Source organism: Oreochromis niloticus, linkage group LG16, assembly GCF_001858045.2.
Source record: "Oreochromis niloticus isolate F11D_XX linkage group LG16, O_niloticus_UMD_NMBU, whole genome shotgun sequence".
NCBI lineage: Eukaryota > Metazoa > Chordata > Actinopteri > Cichliformes > Cichlidae > Oreochromis > Oreochromis niloticus.
Genome location: NC_031987.2, coordinates 9585922 through 9609233, shown reverse-complemented (window position 1 = coordinate 9609233; position 23312 = coordinate 9585922).

Here is a 23312-nt window from a genome sequence, read left to right as displayed (position 1 = left end):
GGTTAACCAATAAAGAACAGATCTAGGTTAGATGCAAAGAGAACATGTAGATTATAGGCTTTGGTTGCTGTTCTAATTCAGCTCACTACATTGTCATTGGCTGGTGAAATGACTCCAAATGACAGTTATATTTTTCAACCTGTCATTATTGTATACCAGAGGTTTTCTGTCATCCTTCATGTTTCCAATAGCAGAAGCGGAGTGAGTTTTCTCATGGAATACAGCAGCTGAAAATAAACAGTTGGTTTTGTGAGAGGACAGTTTTTGTTTCAGTAGCCATAATCGACACTCTTGCTGCTAATTATAAATCCTGCAGACATTTCAACTTGTCTTAACAGAAGAAGTACAGGTGTACTTTATAGCATTACATGCATTCCACCTTAAGGGTTGTCAGGATGCTATTCGTTGGAACATCAAATAGAACTGAGTCATTGCTAATGTTATTATTATCACCTTTGCTATGGCAAGTCAAACTCTTGCAGCACACATGGAAAATGTGCAAAAAGGTGCACCGGCGTGGTGAGCTCTGGGAATACAGCAGCGTTGCTACAAGAAGTCATTCAGGACAAGAAAAAAGCCAAAAACTTACAAAAGGTTTAGGCCCATGTTTAGATTCCTATCCATCATGCAATACCATCAGGGAGGTGATCCGTCCCCACTTCATTTTGCAACATGACAGTGAGCCCAAACATGCAACCAGAGTCATTAAGAGCTGTCTTCAGGCACAGGAAAAACACAAGTATCTCGCAAAACATGGTCACACAGACACGCAAATAGTGATTTGACTTGTGTGATGTAACTCATAAATAAGAAACTTTCATCACATGATTTGTGACAACAACCCGGTGTTTCCCACAGAATACGACTGGATTTGTTGTGGTGGCGGGGAAGGGAGCTCGCATGAATGTGTGTGAGAAAAAAGCCCCTTTCACACTTTCTTGAATGAATTGATAAATCTCTTCCTTCTGCTCCCTTTAGGGGTCACCACAGCAAATCGTCTGCCTCCATCTCACCTTACGCTTTATATACTTGTATACTGTACTCTGTCACGCCAACCGTGTACATGTCCTCTTTCACTACATCCATGAATCTTAATATTGTGTGACAACAAACACAGTTTTCATGTCAGACTATAAACAATATGATTGTGTTTGATTTGACACAGGCCAGTCATCATCCTCACCAGTCTTTGAGTCAGGTCTCTGAGGGAGAGGAACATTTGACTGAACTGAAAAGACTGTATTGTATTCACACAGTTTACTTAAATGTTGAGAGTTTTCATCTTTTTGGCGTTAACAAGAAAAAGCTTAATGCAACAAAAAGAGTGAAAAAGCTCTCAAACTGAGGCAGTTCGGACTGAATAACCTTTTAGTTTCTGACGTCACTGTCCAGCCAGTGTTCCTATTAGTCATTTTTTGTTTGGACAGGCAGTTATTTACCTCATGAAAAACACCCAGACTAGACTGAAACATCTCTGAACATAATTTTGAGTCAGTGAGGAAGTTGTAGCAATTGACAGGCGCAGCTAAACATGCTGCTGCAGTTTTTTTGTTTCTGTAAGTCTGGCACAACAAGATGATGTCTCCATCCAGCCACTCAGTTCTAACTGAATGATTTTGCAGAAAGAGAGTTAACAATGAAAACGTCTGGAACACAACACACTTTCATGAAGCAAATGTACTAGTGCCAAAGCTGTTGTTCTCTTAATGTCCACTTGAAGCTGTCCAACTTTACATCAGAAATAAACATGTTTACAGCTTATCATAAAAAACTATTTCGTTCTCTTTATCTAATTTTACCTTCATAACAACTGTGCAAAACTTGATTTTTTTGAAACTGTTTAAATTGTATTAAGGCATTATTGCATTATTCAGTTGAATTCAATTTTATTTATATAGCACCAATCATGACTACAGCTGCCTTAGTGCTCTTTATATTATAAGATAAAAGACTACAATATTAGAACGAAGCACCAACAATCAGGCAAACCATATGAACAAGTACTTGGTGACAGTGGGAAGGAACAACTCATTTTTAACAGGAAGAAACCTCCTGCAGAACAAAGATCAGAGAGGGTCAGCCATCCATCTTGACCAGTTGGGGGTGAGGGGAGGGAGAAGAGACCAGAGAGGGACAGGGCAAAAGACAAAAGAGCTTATGAATGCAGTCCAGTGAAGATACCATAAATGGAAGCAGGTACAAACTGCCATTAAACAGTGAGTCAGATCAGAAAACCTTACAGTCCCGACTCTGCAGAGTGCTGCTTCAGACTGTTCTTGACTCATTGTTGATATTAGTGCTCTTGTCTAAGCCATCTGCAATAGCTGTCTGGATGCTTGAGGATTTTCAACATGCAAACACCCACACTTTAAGCTCTGAGGTTATCACGAAAAATTAATGATTTAAGAAGCTGAACTTTCAGATATTTAGAACAGATATTTAGAAAACCTCTGATTCTCAGCACCTATTAATGCTGACCTGATTTTGAATATTTGTGCTGTAAATCAGGTCCTCAGCACGGTTTGATTTATTTATTGATGACATATTAACTGCATGCTCATGTGTCAACAATACTGTTTGCTAGGTAACAATTGCAGCGGCATGTTTAACAGAAGAAACATGTTGTGTTGAGGTAGTCAGGGAAAATATCTGGTCATATTTGCTCATTTTTTATTGACATTCAGGTTGGGATCCAGTTATTTGCTGCTTTTGGTTGTAGGGATGGGCGGCAACCATGTTCCCTGTGTGTATGTGAGTGTGTGCGTGCATCTGAGCATGTGTTTGAACCTGATGCATTACTGACAGGAGCGGGCCTTGCTGCAGCAGCGCGCTATTGTTTTCGTTGGCAGAGATTAGCGGCCCCCGGGGGCCCGTGCCACAAAGAGAGCTCTGTTACCCACTAGAGTGCTTTATTGTGCCCCAAATTACCCCTGTGGAGAGGGTAAAAAACAGCATGGCAAATATCAAGCATGCATAATGTCACTGAGCAAAATGACAGCTGCCTGGTCCAAAAATTCCTCGCTGTAGGCTTTACCCGTGCTGCTTGAAGAGATGTGTCAGCTTGATCGTAGAAACACTCACAAACTCGTAAATTTAACTAATTAAAATCCATGGATAAGATTTTTTTTCTCATCAGAGCTTCCTGCAGTGTTTCCACCTTGTGTTTAATGCCACCCTTTTTTATCACATCAAACTGAAGAAACCACATGGTTTTGTGCAGCTTTTCTCCCTCTTAAAAGCTTGTTGTTGTTTCTTTTTCTTCATCTAAAGCATGGATACAACTTCACATCCTCAAAGTCCTCTAAGACAGCTCAAACCTCTCAAAAAGACAAATGGGGTCATGTCGACAAAGAGCAATAATCTTCTTTGCTCCGCGGCCTACAAACAGGCCTGTCAATTGGATTCATTCTCAGCATCCAAGGGGACTGGTTTTTTAAAGTGTCAAGATCAAAAGGCTTGACTGACAAAGCACGCTTTTTATTATTGCAGTGGAAGCCCATAAGCTTTTAATGTTGAAAATTACAGTAATTAAGTACATGCTGAACAAGCCTTGGATCTTGAGGGAGGCTTTGAGGAGCAAACCACAAATAAAAAAAAAAACAAGCCCATAGCTGAGATAAAGAGGGTTGTATGTAAATATGAGCCCTTTGTACTGGTACGCAGTGCAGAGTCTCGCCTGCGGTGGCTCTTATCATCCCGAGCAGCATGGGATTCATCAAATTTAACGTGCCTTCATGGTGTCTTTGGTTTCAGAGGAAGGAAGATCCAAAAAAGAAAAAGAAATTGTAATAAATTAGTCAGTGGATGAAAAAAGTTAACAAAGAAGGTGAGACATAAAAGCAGCATGATTTTTTAAAAAAACTTTCCTGTTTGATTAGTCATCACGGAATAATCTGACTGACTTTGCTGGCAATAAATAAACAAGTCAGAGAAAAGATTTTCCCAGCGGTGATCTGGAATCATGTCAAGGCCACATAGGGTCTACAGCATGTGACGGTTTGTTCCTCCCTGTCACTCATTGGGATGAGCTAGCTGAAGCTCATTCATAAGGCATCCAGAAAGGGATCAGAGGAGACACAAACACAGAGTTAAATAATGCTTCATCTGAGAGGAAACCACTTAATTACTTTTTAAATACTTTGGATTTATTCTCTACTTTTTAGAGACAGTAAGAAAAGCACTTCCATAATAGAAAAGATGCTTTGTGGTAGATTTAGCTGCTATTCTGTCTGCAAACTCTGGGTAGAGGCTATATGAAAGATGGGTCCAAGCAGCATATATTCTACATTTTAATGCTTCACTGTCAACATATTCATAGCTACCAAGTTGGGTTTACTCATTGTTTAATCATCAGCTAATGCAATCTAGCAAGTTGCTTCCATGGATTCTATTGGTGCATCACACATAACCATACACAAAGTAAACATCCAAATAAAATAAAATTCTGGAATTTCCCTCACCAAAACTGCAACTCCGACTTCTTGAATGGTCTGTTAGTACAATTAACTGCAAGGGGAATGACTCGTGGCTATACTCACTCCATTGAGTGAGTGAGTTTTGTCTTCATATTTCAGAGACTGGTTTCCTTGGCTTGTTGACACACACCAAATAGGCTATAAAATACAAACCCACATGACAGGATACAAAAAGAAAACTATATTTGAAGCTAGATGATAAACCAGTACTGATCATAACCCTGACATTTAAATATTCTAAATTTATATTTGGTAAAAATGCTCTCATGATAATTTTATGAATAATACTCAGTTATGGACCCATTTTGCAGTTTCCCGTCTTTCAATAGCTCCTTTACTGCAGCAGCAGCAACTTACCTCTACACTTCACCAAAGCAGCGTGAAGTGACTCCTTTTTCTTTTCTTTTTTTAAAATGTTTTGAATCATGGAAGCACATACCAAAATCTATGCATGTTGTCCAACACCTGGGTAGTCTTTTGGAGTCCTCAAAAGGCCGGGCTTCCTTTTTGAATTAGACATTCATAGTGGGCAGGTGACCTTGAACATAATCTGTTTGAGCAAAATAGCTAGTTTTTAATTTTTTACAGATAAAACAAAAGTTTGAGTGTAAAATTCTCAAACTGAAACATTTTGTATTTGTTAAATGGTAAATGGCCTGCATTTGTATAGCGCTTTACTCAGTCCCTAAGGACCCCAAAGCGCTTTACACTACATTCAGTCAGTTAAGAATATTCTAGCTGTGACACTGTTATAGTTCTTGAGTCACTCTGTTGAGAGAAAGAAATTTAAATTCAGAAAACACTGAAGTTACAGTAATGTTGAACCTAAAAATCTCTAAAAAATCTCTAACAAGATATTTACAGTGAATAAATTTAACACCATATATCTATGATATACAGTTTGCGATATACATTTTTTCACCTAAAAAACTTCAGGCTGCATTCTAACAACAAAGGAATTTATTTAGTTTTCATTTTTAAGAACTTGTGCTTCATAATCTATGCTCAGCATTGCATTTAAAATCTTAATTTTCCCCTCTGAGTTGCTGTGAAACAGATGTAATTACCTTGAAATTACGTTAAGTGCAGCACTTGTGTAAACTTACTTAATTACCTTGAAATTACATTTCAAAATGAGCACTTGTAGTTTGTAGCCACCCTCCATGGCATAAAACAGCATTACTGTAAATACAATCAAATAGAGATAAAAGTTTTCTTTTTCTAGATGTGATAAAAGTTGATTATTGCAGCTTTTCAAGGGGAAAAGAATCACATGTGACGCTAAAAGAGAAACATGCTCTGTGTCGCGTAGCTTGCGGTGCAGTGTTGGTAGTTGCCCTTTGAGTGGCCAGCGCGGTGAAAGGCTGGTGGGCAGGGGTGACTCGGCCCTCTCCCTATTGTTCCCGTAGCTTGGTATTCCTCTCATAGCATGCCCCGGGCTCTAGAGGATGTGCTTTTTAAAGATCCCAGGCCCTCCTAATGGCCTCACTCAACTCTACAATACTTACTTTTTAACAAAGACACCCCTCGGACTGAATTTCTGCCTCTTTCACCTCTGAGCAGATGCAGTATTTATTTACAGAAATTACACAGCAATATAAATGACAAAGCTCCTCCCAGATTATATATTGTATTAGTTTTAATCAAATTCTTCAATTTCTCGCTATATTCCACTCTTCCCCTCTCCTTTCACCCTTCCTCTCTCAGGCCTCTCTCTTTCCTTTTTGCTGAGTGTCCCGCTCAGCTGGCCAGCACCTTTTCACTCTTTGCTGCAGGAATTGTCCCCTGCATGTCAAGTGTAGCCATTAGAAGGAAGGGTTTGGATGAGAGGTGCTTTTCAGGTCCCCGTCCCCCTCACCTTTGAATGGAGACAATAGAGCTGTTCTTTATGTCCAGATGACCACACACAAACACACATACACACACTGCCAGGAAAGTTTCTAGTGTCCTGCAGCAGCAAGGCCCCATACACTAAACTCACGTTTTAAGGAACGGGTAGATTACATAATAAAGGCACGATTGCTCTCGCTGTTGTGACGCACGCATCATCACTGTACTAGAAGTCAATTTCCTGATAGTGCTTACTGTAGTTCGAGCTTGGTTCAAATACAAAGGAAAACATAGTCAAGTTGAGAAACAAACAGAGAAATGGTGCTTTTCATGGAGACGATCCTCAAATTTGGCCTCAAATTTCTCTTCTTTTCAAAAACCTAAATAAACTACAAGCTGCCGAATTGCCTTTTACTTTAAAACATCAGAAAGAAGAATTTTTTGAGCTGGTCAGTATTTTCTGTAACTTACCAAACTAACAGTTGAAAAATGTCTGGATGATAAACATGACATTGTTAGGTTTTGTGAATGTGATTTAGGGTAAATAAGTACTTTATATGAGAAGATTAAAAAAGGAAGAACAATGAATCAATAATGGAATCAAGATCTTGTCCTTTGGAGACTGTAAAATGTTGGCCCATCTATCTACCCACCCCACCTCCATGCACAAACTTTCTGTGTGATGACCGTCTCCTCCAAGTAACTTGAACTTGGTTACGTGGAAGAATATACATGTTTCTTTCACCTTGCAAAATTTCAGAAAAAAAAGTAAGATGACATTTTGACAGCAATGCAAAAGCCTTTTGGGGAGGAAGCTGAGGAAACTTGTTGGAAAGCTGGTTGGTGACTTTGACATGAACAGTCTATTCGTATCTCTACACAGAGATCAGAGATTTCTTTTACTGTCACCACAGCCTAAACCACCACAAATGGTTCTTCCATTTATGACAATGAATGGTTAATTAATGGATTTTTTTTTTTTTAATAGAAAAAGACTTTAAGTGGATCAAGGAGGAGATGGTGCCAGATTCTCCGGATAACATCTCCGCTTTTTTCAGATGATCGGATTCTGTTGGCTTCATCCATTAATGACCTCCAACTCATACAAAGGGGGGTTTCAGCAGAGTGTGACACAGCTAGGATGAGAATTAGCACACAGAGCTGTGAGGCATGGTTTTCAGTTAGAAAAAGGGTGTTCCCTACTGCGGATTCTGGAGAATTTTCTGCCCTAAGTAGACAAGTATCTTTGGGTCTTGTTCATGAGTAGGAAAGCGTAGAGCAGGAGATTCACAGATATACTGGTGTAGCATCTACAGTGATGTACATAATGTACAAGTATTCTGAGGTGAAGAGAGAGCCAAGTGTGAAGGTGGACCTGCCAGCTTACCGGTTAATCTGCATTCCTACCCTTAATTACATCTACAAGCATCAGCCGTGACTGAAAGAATAGGACTGAGATAGGGTGAGGAGTTCCAGAATGGAATCAGAATAGATCTACTGCTAGTTCAGTTGGTTCAGACAACAGAATGTCTGTTGTCTCGCAGGTAAGGTATTTTGGCCATGTCAAAATAAAAAGAATCTCAGTGTCAAACCCAGGATATCCTGGAGAAATTACACACAGTTACACAGGCCCAGTGAACAATCATTCCGATCTGGTGCATTTAAATATGGTGCATTGAGCTCCTGTGTAACTGTCCATAAACAGTGATTTGTGAATGAGACCCTCACCTTGCCATAAAACCAGAATCCAGGTGCTTTGATGGAACGTAAGGGTTTGATGCCCTGTGAATGAGAATGAGCTATTAACCATTACTTTAGACACGAGTAACCTTGCAACATTCCTTTACATTCCTTTCACTCTTTCAAACTCTCACTTTTGTTTACACGCGCTTCTTCCTGCAAGAGAAATGATTATGACACTTCTGTTACACTTTCAGTGTCTATGCCTGTAACGATCTATCCCTTAATGCTGTCAGAAACTTCATGTTGTGTTGTGTTTATTTAACCTCTTAACACCAATCAGGTTGCAGATGACCTGTCTGGGGCTAGGGATAATGTTTGGGTGAGGGGCTCATTGTTAATGAATTTTTGGAAGAAAAAAAAATGGAAATGCTTTTAACAACAACAAAAAAGTTCCCATTAATGTATGTAGTTTATTTGAAAGGGAACATCTTAAGAAGATTAAGAGTTCTATAAAGTCAAACATATTTTAAGTTTCAAGTTTATCCAAAGCTTTCATTCAATGCGTTTTTTCAAGGTATAGCACTATATATCACTTGCATGTGACACGCCACTGTAAAAAGCCACCGGGATCAAGGCCAAGACATCGTGCTTGGCAATCTTAAGCCAAGCCCAGAAACTATGAGGAAGCTTCTGGCCAAGAAACCTAAAGCACACTCTCTGTAGGGACACAACACAAACTTGGCATTGACTGCATTCTCCAACAGCTCCTCCTTCACGGATGTCAGGACATGTTACTTTCTCACCTAACTTTTTACAAGAAGTGAAGACCTTGACAACCTTATCTAAACACTTAAGTGTCTGGCTTTAGAGAGAGTGACTTACAGGAAGTTTTAAAAAACTTGAAAACAACCTGTTGGGTGGGGTGGGCGGGTGGGAGTAGGGGTCACAGCACCATTCGGCAGCACCATCCTCCCCACCACAGGTTTGCATAAGCCCTGTAATGGTAATGCCCTGTACAGTCCTTCAGCCCCCATGCTTCCCTCCTTGAGTGACAAAGTCACTCATACCAGCGGATTAGTAAGCAGGGGCCCTCCACCTCTAAATGGTTGCCGATGATGTGCCCATGATGGACGTGGTGTGGCATGTAGCAGCTAGCTCTAGCTCTCTGTCCCACCATCTTCCCCTCCATCCATTCTTCACCTCTGCCCTCCTCCCCTACCTCGTCTCTCTTTCTTGAGTAGTACGGATCGGGTGGGAGGGTTCTCCTCCCCCCGTAACATGAAGAATGTCAAGATAATCTTCAGGTGGTTGGTACACACACCGCCTAATTTCCCAGGGCTGATTGCTGACCTCTTGGGCTAATACATCTGAGGCTAGAAAAACACAGCTCCCAAGGAAACATAATGCCACCCTTTAAAAATGTGCAGGCATTTTAATGCACCCTGCTGTGAAGGCACAAACAAGCCCTGCTGCTGACGTGGATTCCAGCTGCATATAAACACAGAGCTTAGGCTTTGCACTGTTAACCCTTCTCTTTGTCTTGGAGACCGTTTCACTTTGGAGCGTATAAACAGAAGCAAATAGAGGGACTGGTACAATTATCCCTATCAGATGGAGTACGCCTCCTAAACTACTGGCATGTACTGTAACACTAGGGCCATGTGTTTTTTCATTATATGCTGTTTCATGTCAGATAACTTTTGCTTCTCTGTTGCATTAATTTTTGACTTTTTTCATTCATGAGTTTTTCAGCTGGTGTAGCCCAGTTTGCTGAACTTAATTAATTTTTTTATTTTTATTAGTCCTTTATTTATCCAGGTAAAAAATCTCATTGAGATTAAAAGTCTCATTTTCAAGAGAGACCTGGCATCATGGCAACAAAAGTCAAAATACACATACCATATAAGTTAAGCGAAGTGAAAATTAAAGTGAAATTAAAATTCAAAATTTGTTCTACTGAAACTTAGTTTAACTTTAACTTACTGGAAGAGTTGATATTTTAACCCTCAGCAACAAAACTATTTTAGCAACTACAAGGGCCAAAAAGGTCATTTATGAACATATTATTTATTTTATTTTTTTTACACAGAACTCATATCTGTAGTGTTTTTTTTTCATATATATATGTAACACGTATCATTTCAACCAATTTATGCAATAAGGAATTAAAATTGGAACTGATAAAATGTCTTATTACAAACAAATTACAATCAAATCAAAGCCTATAAAGCTAAAAACACACCTATATTTCACACATCTTTTCATTAATCTTAAGCACACCAGTGGTAAAAGAAGATGTAGGACATAATTAGTTTGACAAACCTATGGCAGGAAAAACTTTCTGTGACTAAAAATTGAAATATTCACTGGAAAGTTAAATTATTTCAGATTTGGTGAAGGGGTAGTGACTCTGACAGAGTCCAAACGGGTTTTGTACCATGAAACAACTTCAGCATACTGAGGATATCCTCTCCTTATCTTGTTTCCCAGCCTTAACTGCATCAACAAGGATAAGACATCACAAAAAGCCGGTTAAAAATCTCATCAGTCTCTGGTGTTTCCATGAGCTATGAGAAAAAAATCATAGCATGAGCCGTAAACCTAACTCTCTATACTCTAATCTAAATATCCTCACTTTGGGATCCAAAATAACTCACAGCGATGTTAAAAAATGACATTAAGGCTTCATAATGGGGCATAAAATCCAATGAGTCACATAACAGTGCCTGTTTTATCAAATTAATTTTTAATCAGCCAAGACATGACATGTTGAACCACAGAGGTTTCATTCCTATCGATGAGTCGCAACTGCAGATTGACCCTAAGACCACAAAATGACTTGTTAAGAGTAAGACACCAAAAAAAATCTTTCCTAAATTTAAAGGGGTGGGTGATGGTTTAATTGATCTACTCCATCCTGTTTTCCTCCCCCAAGTTGAAGTATTTTGCATGAGTCAATGCTGCTTTATTGGACATTTTAGGAAGGATCATTTCTGACTGCCTGGGTGGTTAAAGTCTGGGTTTTCCCAACTTTACGATGGCTCATTCTACCTCAGGGTCCTCCCTGCTTATTCATTCATTGTTATTTATTTGTACAGTAAGCAACATTCCTATTTAATCACAATAGGAATTTGAGTATGGCAAAATCAACCAAAGTTTCCACCACTGATGGAAAATTCTATGGAAGTGTCTGTGGTTACTGTTGTGAGAATCAGCACACATGCAGTCATTACAATGATGGTCTATTGATGAGGCTGGTATGTGCTACAGGTGTGATTAAGGTGTCTGGGTTAAGAACATCCAGCTGATTCCAAATAAGGCACACCTGCACCTTTTGTTAGTCGTGTGTTAGTCCTATGAGTTTTACAGGATAACCATATAAGGATTGCTTCCTTTACAGCCTTCTGACTTGAGACGTGAGGTCCAGCCGACCTCCTGTGTGTATGACTTATGAAATGACTGTCTGTGAGCTGTCAGCTTACTAGGGAAAAAGAGGGGGAGAAACAATTAAGCCCAAGCTGTTTCATTTTTGCTCAAGTAAGTCAGTAGTTTCCAAACTGCAGCCTCATCCGCTGTGTGTGTATGGGTGTGTGTGTAGCCAGACAAATTGCCTCAGATGAGGTGGAGCACCTGTATACTGACTCAGTCATTCACCAACAAGGCTTATACACATCTCTGATTGTCTGGATGTGGGATTACAGCCAGCTGTCTTCTATAAATCAGTCGAACCATGACAATAATAAAAATCACTGTTACATTCAGTAAGAGGTGATTTCAGAAACTTTTTTTTTTTTTTTTGAAAAGCCCACTTTCAGTTTGCTTTCTTGATTGATACATCATGGTAAGCAGTGACATGTGCATCCTGAGTAAATCTAATTATTGCACAAATACAGTGCAGCACATGGTTTTAAGCCACAGACTGTGAAAAATTGGAATCGTCTGGGTCTAAATACATTGTAGAAGAGCCTTAAACATGAACTTTTACAAATGGCAGGAAGAGGGAAACTCCAGTGTTTGCAAGAAGAAGTCAGACTAAACAGAAATCTCTGAGAAAGTGAGCTCACTGCTCATTTGCTCTGTCCTCTCAATAAACACTTTCCTGATGCGTTCCATCCATCCATCCATCCATCCATCCATCCAGTCAGCTAGCTTTATCCAGGTTTGGGTTGCAAGGGCAGTCCAAGCAAAGATTCTCCCTGACACCTCCTCCAGCTCATCTACCCGAACCACCTCTACTAAGTTTATGGTCTCAATCTTTAGTTTCAAGTCTTATCAATTACAAAATGATTTTCATTTTGTAAATGATGGTCCTATTGAAGTAAAGGTTTGTATATATAAAAATGTATAAAAATGATTTAGGGCAGAGTGACCTTATGAATGTGAAGTTTTTAAATCGATGGTGGGTACTAAAATGCTCAGCATAACAAACATAACAGAGTGATGGGTGACCTCATGGTGGCTTTGACTATGACTTCTTCTTCCTAGTAATGTGAGCTGTAGGTAAACTTGGATGACCTGGTTCAGGATTTGCCTTGCAAATGTCCTTGCTCACTTCAATCTCAAGATCTGACAATCATGAAACTTAAACTGAATTATTTTTATTATTACTTAAGGCTTGCTTTGACTTTAACAACTTGACATAGTTTTGATACTTAACTGGACTTTGGCTCAGTTACTCTGGACTTATCATTGGCATCACATCTGTAATCTTGGCCTTTATTTTTAAATCAGCTAAAGTTTTACGTTTTTTGGGTTTATTTTTTCCCTCACTGACAGTATCAGTTTAGATAACTAAACACTGGCCAAAGTTAAAGCTTCCTTTGTTATAGTTCGTGCTACCTTAGGTTTTTACAATGTCTATATTTTGCTGGTTGATGACACACACATCAATTTTGTCCTGTTCCCAGAGTGTCTAAAAAGCCATTTTGTCAGTGCTGCTGGTTTCTCAGAATGAGCACAAGGTGTCCTTATAGATGCATTAATGCATTACATGCAGTGATAAAAGCCAGACACCATGCTGCGATCCAAGGAAATTCAGGAACAAATGAAAAACAAAGTAATTAGGATCTCTCAGTCTGGAAGAAGGCTATAAAACCATTTGTGAAGCTGTGAGACTCCATTGAGCCACAGTGAGATCCATTATCCACAAATGACGAAAACAACAGTGGTGAACCTTCCTAGGAGTGGCTGGCCGACCAAAATTACCTAAAGAGCGCAGCAACAACTCATCCAAGACGTCACAAAAAACGCCAGAACAACATCCAGGGAACTGCAGGGCTCACTTGCCTCACTTAAGGTCAATGTTCGTGACTCCACCATAACAAAGACTTGGCAAAAATGGCCCGCATGGCAGAGTTCCAAGGTGAAACCAATCCTGAGCAAAATGACCATAAAGGGTTGCCCCAGTTTTGCCAGAAAACATTGTGATGATCCCCAAGACTTTTGGTAAAAAGTGGCAAAAGTTGAACTTTTTGGAAGGTGTGTTCTATTACATCTGGTGTAAAAGTAACACAGCATTTCAGAAAAGCAACATCGTACCAGGAGTAAAATATGGTGGTGGTAGCGTGATGGTCTGGAGCTGTTTTGCTGCCGCAGGGCCTGGAAGACTTGCTGTGGTAAATGGGACCATGAATTCCGCTGTCTACCAACATATCCTGAAGGAGAATGTCCGGCCATCTGTTCATGACCTCAAGCTGAAGTCAACAAAACACACAAGCAAGTCCACCTCTAAATAGCTTAAGAAAAACAAAATGAAGACTTTGTAGTGGCCTAGTCAAAGTCCTGACCTGAATCTGATTGAGATGCTGTGGCATGACCTTGAAAAGGCGGTTCATGCTCGAAAATCCTCTCTTGTGGCTGAATTACAACAAGTCTGCAAAGATAAGTGGGCCAAAATTCTTACACAGCACTGTACAAGACTCATTGCCAGTTATTACAAATACTTGATTGCAGTTGTTGCTGGTAAGGGTGGCCCAAGGTTTAGGGGCCAATCACTTTTTTACACAGGGCCATGTAGGTCTGGATTTTATTTTTTCCCCTTAGTAATAAACACCTTGATTTAGAAACTGCATTTTATATTTACTTGTATTATCTTTGTCTAATCTAAGGAGCTTGGAAAGAAGAGCAAATGGACTTCTTTAAGTTTCTTGAAGACATTTCACCTCTCATCCAAGAAGCTTCTTAAGTTGTAAGTCCAAATGGTGGAGAGTCCCAGGTATTTAAGCTCTAGGGGGAGTTGTCCCTTAACAGAGTGGTTGACCCACTATTGGTCACGTCCCTCATCACATGACAAAGGGGATGCTTCTCTGGACACCAGTCTAAGCACAGATGCTCAGACCTTTCATCAACCCCACAGCTGAAAGCTGTGTAATAGATTTTTTTCACCTCATGTAGTACACATCCAGCAGGATCCTGGTCAGATGTACCAGCCACCCTCACTGGTTCTTTTTGTTGTTGGGCCAATCTCGCTAACGGAGATTTGCCGCGTTAATGCGGTTATGGCGTTAACATCATTTTAACGAGATTAACGCTGACAGCACTAGTTAAAACACATCTTTTCATTAAATTAACCTCTTAACATCCACTGGGTCACCAGTGAAATTAGTGTGAATTCTATCAACATGTTGAACAAGCATAGTTTTAGAAACTAGACTTTCCAAATCAAGACTCCTACATGCACTCCGGCCTTATGGTTCTTCTGTGGTAACAATTCCCCTTGGAGATACCAAACTGGTAAAAACTGCATATAAACCTCAACCTAACAATAAACAGGTTATAGGGAACCTAATGGATGTTAACAGTATGCATGACATGGTGCTTCAGGATAGCTAACCAAATGTCCATATGTAACAATTTGATGATATTGTTATAGTATCACTTATACTAATAATGAGACAGGTCCCACTCTCAAAGGACACCTTGTGTATACATGTATACGGCCATTTTCACATCCTGGGAATGATCTATGCAGACAGAAAGACTGCCAAAAGTGAATTCAGTCCTATCTACACTATTTTTTTTATTGGCCACAAGTGTGACCGATGGCAAATTCTTATTAAAGTGTGAGCTGGTGACTGAAAATGGTGAGGTGGTGAGAGTCTGGTGTGTTTCTGCTTATCTAAAAGTGTTTTGGTTTTTTTGGGCTGAGAGAGGTGGAAAAATAAAAGAAACCCTTTAGTACAAAAATGGCACATTCCACACAGGTCTGCAGTGTGATCAACAAAAGAGAGGGAGGGTGTTAGCTTACTGCTGCTGCTTAATATGTTGACGATACCCCTTGTGTAAATCCCCGTAGCTTTACTACTGCTTGGTTAGACTTAAACACAATCCGTCCCTGTTATTGCAAGGGTTTCTCAATGAAGCCAGCTCAGATAGAGCTACAGTTACCACTGATCCCAGCGGTGTTGAGAAAGCATGCAAAGCATCTGGGTCTGTCCTGACGAGAGCCCTATTACTCATGGTTAATAATCCTGCTAGTCTTATAAGGAATACTTGGATGAAAAAAAAACACCCAGAAATCAGAAGGGAAGAGAGGAGACAGAAGAGCCGCATGAAATAACGAGTGGGAAAGAAAGCTCAAAAGAAGAGAGAAAAGAAGTGGAAGTCAAAAAAGAAGGGTAACAAGAAAGTAAAAATGAAAGAGAAGATGTGACTCTTTTTAACTTGGTGATAAACAAAGAGGTGACAGGAGATGTTAAACTGAAAGATTAGAGACAGAAAATGACAGTGCAGTGATGGAGTGTAATTTGTGGGTGAAAACGTGACAAGTGCCCTACCTGTTGATAACCTTTCCCATCTTATATAAAGTTAGAAGACAGGGAGCGAATGAGGATATTATTTTTAAAATAGAATGCTGACTCTGCCCGTGTGATCCACTTCACCCACTGTGCCATCTGACTCTACCGGCCCAATCTAATCAGGTCACTACAAGCAGCCTGCTGGTGCAGGACCAGGCCACTCCATCCTTACCTCAGCTGATATGCATGTGGTCAGAAGGAGGAAGTGGCTGAGATAACTGAGGTGTTTTTTAGTCAGACAGGCATGAGGTAAGGCATCTGGAATCTCTTATAGGGCATTACCTCAGTCTGCAGGCCTACAAAACGGGGTTGTTGTGGTGGCTATGTATTGAAAAATACACACAGACACACCCCTGGAGGTGGTACCTATTTTAGGCAGCAGGGCTTGGATCATTGTCATTTGGATTGTCTGCTGTGGTGGGTGAAAGCACCATGACTAATAATTTCGCATTACGAAGTTGGCCAGGTTTGGGTGTAATTAAAAGTCATGTCTGCTCATGTTCAAGCGTAAAATGTGTCAATATATGAGGTGATTTCACACCCCGATTTGTCTTGGTAGATATATCGAGGATGCAAAGTAGGCAAACTGGAAACAAATTAAAAGAAAAAATAATGCAAACTTTAAACCTTGAATCTTGGTATTAAAAGAATAGTTTTTGCCTGTTTCTATGTATTTTACATGCTTTTATTTTGAAATGCTTTTTCTTCCTACTCACAACTTAATAAAATAAACTATTCACACCTGTTCACTCTGCATGAAAGATGGAAGGGAATCACAGAGCAGGTACAGAAGTGGCACGAGCATGAAGACAGTCGAGCGTCAGCAGAGCAACAGGATGGACAGACCATGTGTTTCAAGACTGTTACATAGCTGGGTTTTAGTTTTATAGTTTTCTGAATGCCTTGGGCAAAAAATCACCCATATCACCCCAGTACAGTTGCTACGAAGAAGGAAAATTACAGCTACAGAGATCAAACTTCTTTAAAGCAGACTATCAGTATGTTTTGGGTTTTCTTGTTTGTTTGTTTTTTGGGGGTTTTTTGCCCTTTGTTTGTTCCTCCTACTCACAGACAAATGCTGTTTGAAGACATGACTCAGGATATGTGTTGAATGGATGAGCATACTTTCAAAAGATATTTCCCTCATTTTGTGTTTCAGCCACACATACCATATAATAGAAAAGATTGAGTGAAGGATAAATCAGTGAGTTCTTACTCTATCGGACGGCATCAAATACTTACGCCCACTCCCGTCATAGAGATGCTCCCGTGATGGTGCGTTTGGGTCTTATTTAAATGCTATGTTCACACACCATTTAAAGCTTCACATTGTGCTTTGCTTTGTTTTTACTCACTGGATAGCTTCAGACACTAAAAACTAGATCTTAGAGAAGATCTGATCAAGGTCTTGTGAGTTAAAACACACAAATAACCTTACACGGTGAGAAAATACTCTCACCCAGAGTGTTTAAAACTGATATGAAGGTCATTTGACAATTTGGATATGAGATTTGCATTGCTGCATCATGCTCTGATGTCAAAGGACTCTTTCTGTGTAACTGAAATAAAAGAAGCTTTCACAGTACAGACACCTTTTTATTGATATTCAAGGAGGAAGCAGACCTAAATAGTTCAGACCCCTGCAGCATAACAGAGCCACTCTAGCCACTAACTGTAGGAGGCCCGGACTTGGCTTTTTCTTTTAAATTGTTCACAGGAGTAATAGTCTCTTTCTGTGTGGCTTTCTGGCAAAAGCCCAAAGGAATGTTCAGTATGCACCTGAAAGATTCACCAATAAAAGTATTTAGGAGACATTAAATTGCACACGATGACTGGCTGGTACAACAGATACCTTTGTTGTGTGTACCACAGAGGAGCGCGGGCAGGGATCCGATTCCACCGCTGAAATCTGAGATAAAAAAAAAAAAAAGAAAATATGTGTAGGGGGAAGAAAGACTTTAGAGGGTGGGTAACTTCAGATAGTATCTCCTGCAACATGTGAGCCATCAAAGACTGTGTGTGGCACACTCGCTCACCCAGATCCTGAGTTAAGGCGCCGGAAAATTAATTTTGATCTGAGTGATATCCACGCCCAGAGAGAAGACCCCACACCCCAAACCATCTCGTCTTCTCTTCTCATGCTCGATGTGCAGTGGCTCGCTCACAAGGCAGCTAAGTCAGCAGGAATGCCAATATATCAAGCTCGCTGTCCAACGTGTGGAAAGCTACGTGAACTTGTTCCATTCGACAGCAAGCAAAACGTTTGTCTGCGACTGTTCATCGCCCAGAGATATGACCGTTTTGTTGTTTGCGTTTGTGTTTCTTCTTCACCTTTCTTTTTCTTTTTTTTTTTTTTATCTCTGCTGGCAGCTGGCGCCAAGAATGTGTTTGGAAGAGTGCTGCATTGTTTTCCTTCACACCGTTGGGGAGGCCGTCTCAACCTGAAAGCTGTCAGCATTACGTGGCGCTCACATTCTCACTGTCTGTCTGCAGCTCGCTCGCTCATGCGCACTTATGTTGTTGTGTGTGTTTTGCGCACTTTAAAGAGAACTTTAAAGAGGTGAAGATAAAGGGTGCAGGTTGGGTTCAGGGAGTCAAACGTGTTTAAAGCAGGAGGCATTTATTATCACAAATATACAGCATTTGTCCACACAATGGTTTATACACCACTCTGTATTTAATATTAGTTATTATTATCTCTTCTTATTTCTTCTAGTTAAAAGGGAGGTTTTCTCTCTATTAGTGTAGGGTCTTTACCTTACACGTAAAGTGTGTTGAGGAGACTGTTGTTGTGATTTGGCACTATATGAATAAAATTTTAAAAATGTAAATACAAATTATATTGTTCCCCTAGGATGACATGGCGATGTCGCCTCACAGCAAGAAGGTTCTGCGTTCAAATCCAGCCTGGGGCCATTCTGTGTGCAGCTTCTTCCCGTGTTTGGGTGGCTTTTCTCAGGTACTCTGGTTTCTTCCCACAGACATGCATAGCGTTGGGTTAACTGGTGTAACTGGCATGAATGTTTGTCTGTCTCTGTGTCTTAGCCCTGTGACAAGCTTATGATACTAAACCTGTGTTCACTGTTACCAGCACTCTGGGCGTGTGTTTTGTTACTAAGACACGTGCACACTCACACACATATCTGATATGCTAAATGCTGTGGGTGATTTATATATGTGAGTTTAATCTTATGGGCAATATTTCATCCTATTAACTGTCAAGCAGCCAAGCTACTCTTTAATGTCTGTGTTTGTGTTATCTTAGATAGAAAAAAGTGATAGAGCTTCATTTATTTATTCACAGAGTTTTGTGGAGAAACACAGGAGAATCACAGGAGCTCCGCTACCACATCTGCTTCACTGTAAAACATCCCTGTGTGCAAAGAATACATGTAAAGAGGAGCTTCTTGCTGTGCGGCAACAGTGCTACCACCGTGCCACCGTGCTGCTAAAAAAATATATTATATTGCATGTGAAAAAAACAGCTATGGGCAAAAATAACACAATTGGCTGTCTCTATGTTGGCCTTGCTACACTCTGTAACAACTGAGTTGGGCTTTATTCTTAATCATACCTTTTAAAAATCTGTATTACAAGTACAAAAGCTGTAATATTTGAAAATAAGCACTGCAAACTTTCAGTCAAAGTAGTTTGAGATTCAATTTACAACAAAAATCACTAAAAATTCATTTCTTTATTACATAAATAATATAACTAATAGATAAAATGAATTAAATAGTCCCTTTTAGTATAGGTTTAAAATACAATACAATAAATACAAATATAAAAAAATATATTGATGGTCGTGTTTCTTGATAAATTCTATCATAATTCTTTCTTAATGTGTCTTAATGTATTAATTCATATTGTGGCTTTTTGTTTATTGAAAATGTTAATATTAAAATTCCGATTTTATATGAATAACACAACAAGTTCTTAATCTTTTTCTTTACTTTTTTTTAATTTTTATTTCAAAATGAATCCTTAATTTGGTGTTCTTCTTAAAACATTAATCCTCTTTTGACATCTCAGATTTTTTTGTGTGTGACTGTAATACAGTTTGGATGACTCTTATTTAGTTCTAAATTAGATGAAATATCAATAATCTGCAAGTCTGGTTTCCAGAATGTTTTCACATATGTGTGACACAATGTCTCTTTGGTGTACAAACACACAAACACAGTTAAGGAAATAAAACACAAGCATCAGTTGTTTTTCTATTATTGAAACATCTGTCAACACATCCTTTGTTGTATTTCTTCCATGCTAAAAGGACTTTCCCATGAGGTCATACAAAGACACACAATCTCTGACACACAGCAGGAGATGTTAGTGCCTTGACATCTATCCAACCATAAACCAGTGACAATGCAGCGTCAGAAAGAAAACAAAACACAGTTAATTTGAGGCCAGCTGAACACTGACCCTAAAGCCCCGGGCACATTGCTTGTCACATACAGGGTGACGTTAGGCATAGTTGGGGGGTTGTGTGGGTGAACTGGACCTTTAAATATGCCACAGGTTCCTCTGTGAATAAGAGTAATTTTATTTATTGATTAATAATCTTGTTCAATGTGGATCAATATATGGGCAATATTTCCCTGTGGCTAATATTTATAATATTTCATGTTTCCTTTATCTCTGACAGATCATCTCAAATGAGATTGCTGAGAAATACTTTGCAGCAGGAACTCTCCTGCCAGCTCTTTTAGCCATGGTTCACTGCAAAATATCAGAATGGAGTGAATCGAGGCAAAGCCTCCAATGGTAAAAAAAAAAAAGCCAAACAAACAGATACATATTTCACACAACTTTGTGTTCTCCTCACCACGTGACAGGACCAATTCCTGTAAAGACTATAAAAGGTAGAGAAGAGAAGAAGGTTCATGACAAATTCAAGGTAGAAATGTTTAATCTAAAAAAAAAAGTAGGTTTTTTTTTCAGTATGAAACTTCCTCTGTTCAACATATCCAAAAAATAGTTCATTTCACAACTTCAGCTCCTGTTAAGGTTTCAAGTGAGTCTCATTACTGGGAAATGTTGTCTTCTTGATGACTCAATAAGTTAAACCTGTTTGCTTGCGCCCAATTGCCACAAGTTTTAAAAGTCCAGAAAAAGTCTATGCTATTATTTCTTTCAAAGGTCTTTTTCAAGTGTACAGTAACCCAAAACCTTCTCTCTTTATATTAGCCTGAGCAAATCTCTCTGTAGCTGGTCACCATCGTGAAACACTGACTGCCCCGGCTTCACTAACGCTCTGTTGCTGCGACTGATCAGTACTTGCTGACTCTTGCCAGGTGAAATTGTTTGCAAAGACTGTGCTGCAGCAAAAACCTTGTGATTGTTCTGCAACGAGCAGGTTCCCACAGGTGTTAGTAGTTCATATAAAAGATGCCGATTTATTTGTTAACACTCACAATGTGCTAGAAGTAAGCAGCAAACTGGAAATGAAGTTTTGCCTTACTGCTGCAACCAACACATTTCAAAAAGTTCAGCTTTTACTTTGAAGGGAAGCATACTGTGTTTACATTGCGGTATTCACTGTTTCACTAGTATTTAGTGAACTACCGTATGCCTATTGGTGACCAATTTCATGTTAACAACTTCCAGCAACTAGTCGCTGACCCATATGTAGGTCCGTTTTAATGGGACCTAACTTTGTGCTTACTTCTATCCCAGCTAAACCTTGTAAATCCTCTATTTTTAAACTTCATTGTAACACCTTGGAGAACAGGCAAGCTAAAAGAACTGAAAGAATTTGGACCTTGGTGTTTAAGTGGAGCGTCTGTGATTCTTTTCTTTTAACTTTTGAAGGAGGATTTGGGAGATGGTTGATGAATCAAACTTAATAAAAAGATACAGGATGCCTTGAACTAGTTGACCCCTGCTACATGAACTCCAGCAGCTCATTTGATAATCCTTACATCACTGACTCTACCTTTTTTCCTTTCTAATGGCCACCATCACCACATCCCACCAAACATCCAAACAGCTCAGGTAGGCGTTCTCTCTCTCAACAAAGGGTCCTCTCTTCTCTGCTTTTGATGTCATACTTTTTTGAGTCTTCTTGACTTTGACTCAGGCCACCACCCCCTCCACTCTCACCCTCACGTCCTCCTCCCCCCTGCATATTTTGGTGTTGTGTTTTTGGTATGCTCATGAAAAGGCCCGCAAAGTTGGGACAATAGGGCACCTGCCAGAATAATGAGCCCTCAGAGAGAAATGCAGCTGGGGCTGAGAGTCATACAGGAACGCTGATGATGGCCTCGCTTTTAAGTGGTCAGAGATGATCCATAGCCACACCTTACATCCCCTTGGCTGGAATTTCCCCTCTGACACACACTCACATCTACTAAAAGGTGCACAAGGAAGTAGTGTTACAGATAAATTATCATAGATTTCCCTTGTATATATTTTTCCTTATTCAGTGTTAGTTAAAAATGAGTACAATTGTTTCCTTCTGTGAGTGAGTTCAGCATCACTGCCTGCCTATCAGCCTATCACAACACTACGTCACTGAAATGTGGACTGAAACTATGCTTCTTGGAAACAAAAGCCAGACTGTTTATATACTGATTCTACATTTAACTCCCAGGAGTGCATGTGACATTAGTCACACGGATTCCTTTCCCTTTTAAAGGTTTTAAAAAGCATCCTTCATCGGTCTAAAATACCATCAGAGAGCTAAATTTAACTGGCCAACAAATCCAGGGGACAAAGGACAGGAAGATGTCCAAAGGCATGAATAATGAGGAGCAGAAGAGGAGGACATGGATAGATGGAGACTAAGGGTGGGGGAGCTGGTTATTGAGCCACATGATGTGTTCACACCAAACACATTTCAGGCAGTTTATTCTAGCGTGAACTTCAGGAACTTGGAAACGTACAGCAGTGAACAATGAGATAATTATCATGTAATTACATAATTATTATGATTTGTTACAGCAATTATCTATTACCATGACTTAACAGTAACCCATCAGCTGATCAAAGGAGGGTGAAAAAAACAGAAAACTGTATTAAAAACATACAAATATATACAAAATATCTAAGACGACCAAAAGGTTATTTAACTTAAAGAAAATTGGTATGGATCTATTATTAACGTAAATGGTTTTATTTGATTTATAATGAATACACTTAGAAGGTTTAAATAATCCTACTAATATAAACATGCATATAAAATCTAAGCCACTTGGATATGTCCAGTTTCAGCTCATCCGCCTACTGAATTTTCAGAAACTAGATGTTACATGTCAAATAGAAATATTTGGCACTTCCTAGTTTTCCCGTTAAACACTATCTTGTTGGTTCATTTAGGCAAAAATTCTTTCAAAAGGGGTGCACGTTAACCCTGTGAGGTCTCAGTCATGACCCGAACATTACCCCTAACCACCACTGTTTACACCCCTTATCTTAACCGACATTTGTTTGAAGCCACACTGGTTTATTTTTTATGTTATTCTAGGTTTGTCTTTCTATTTTGGTTTAACCTAGACTACAATCAAGGTGGCTTGTTCTTTCTTGA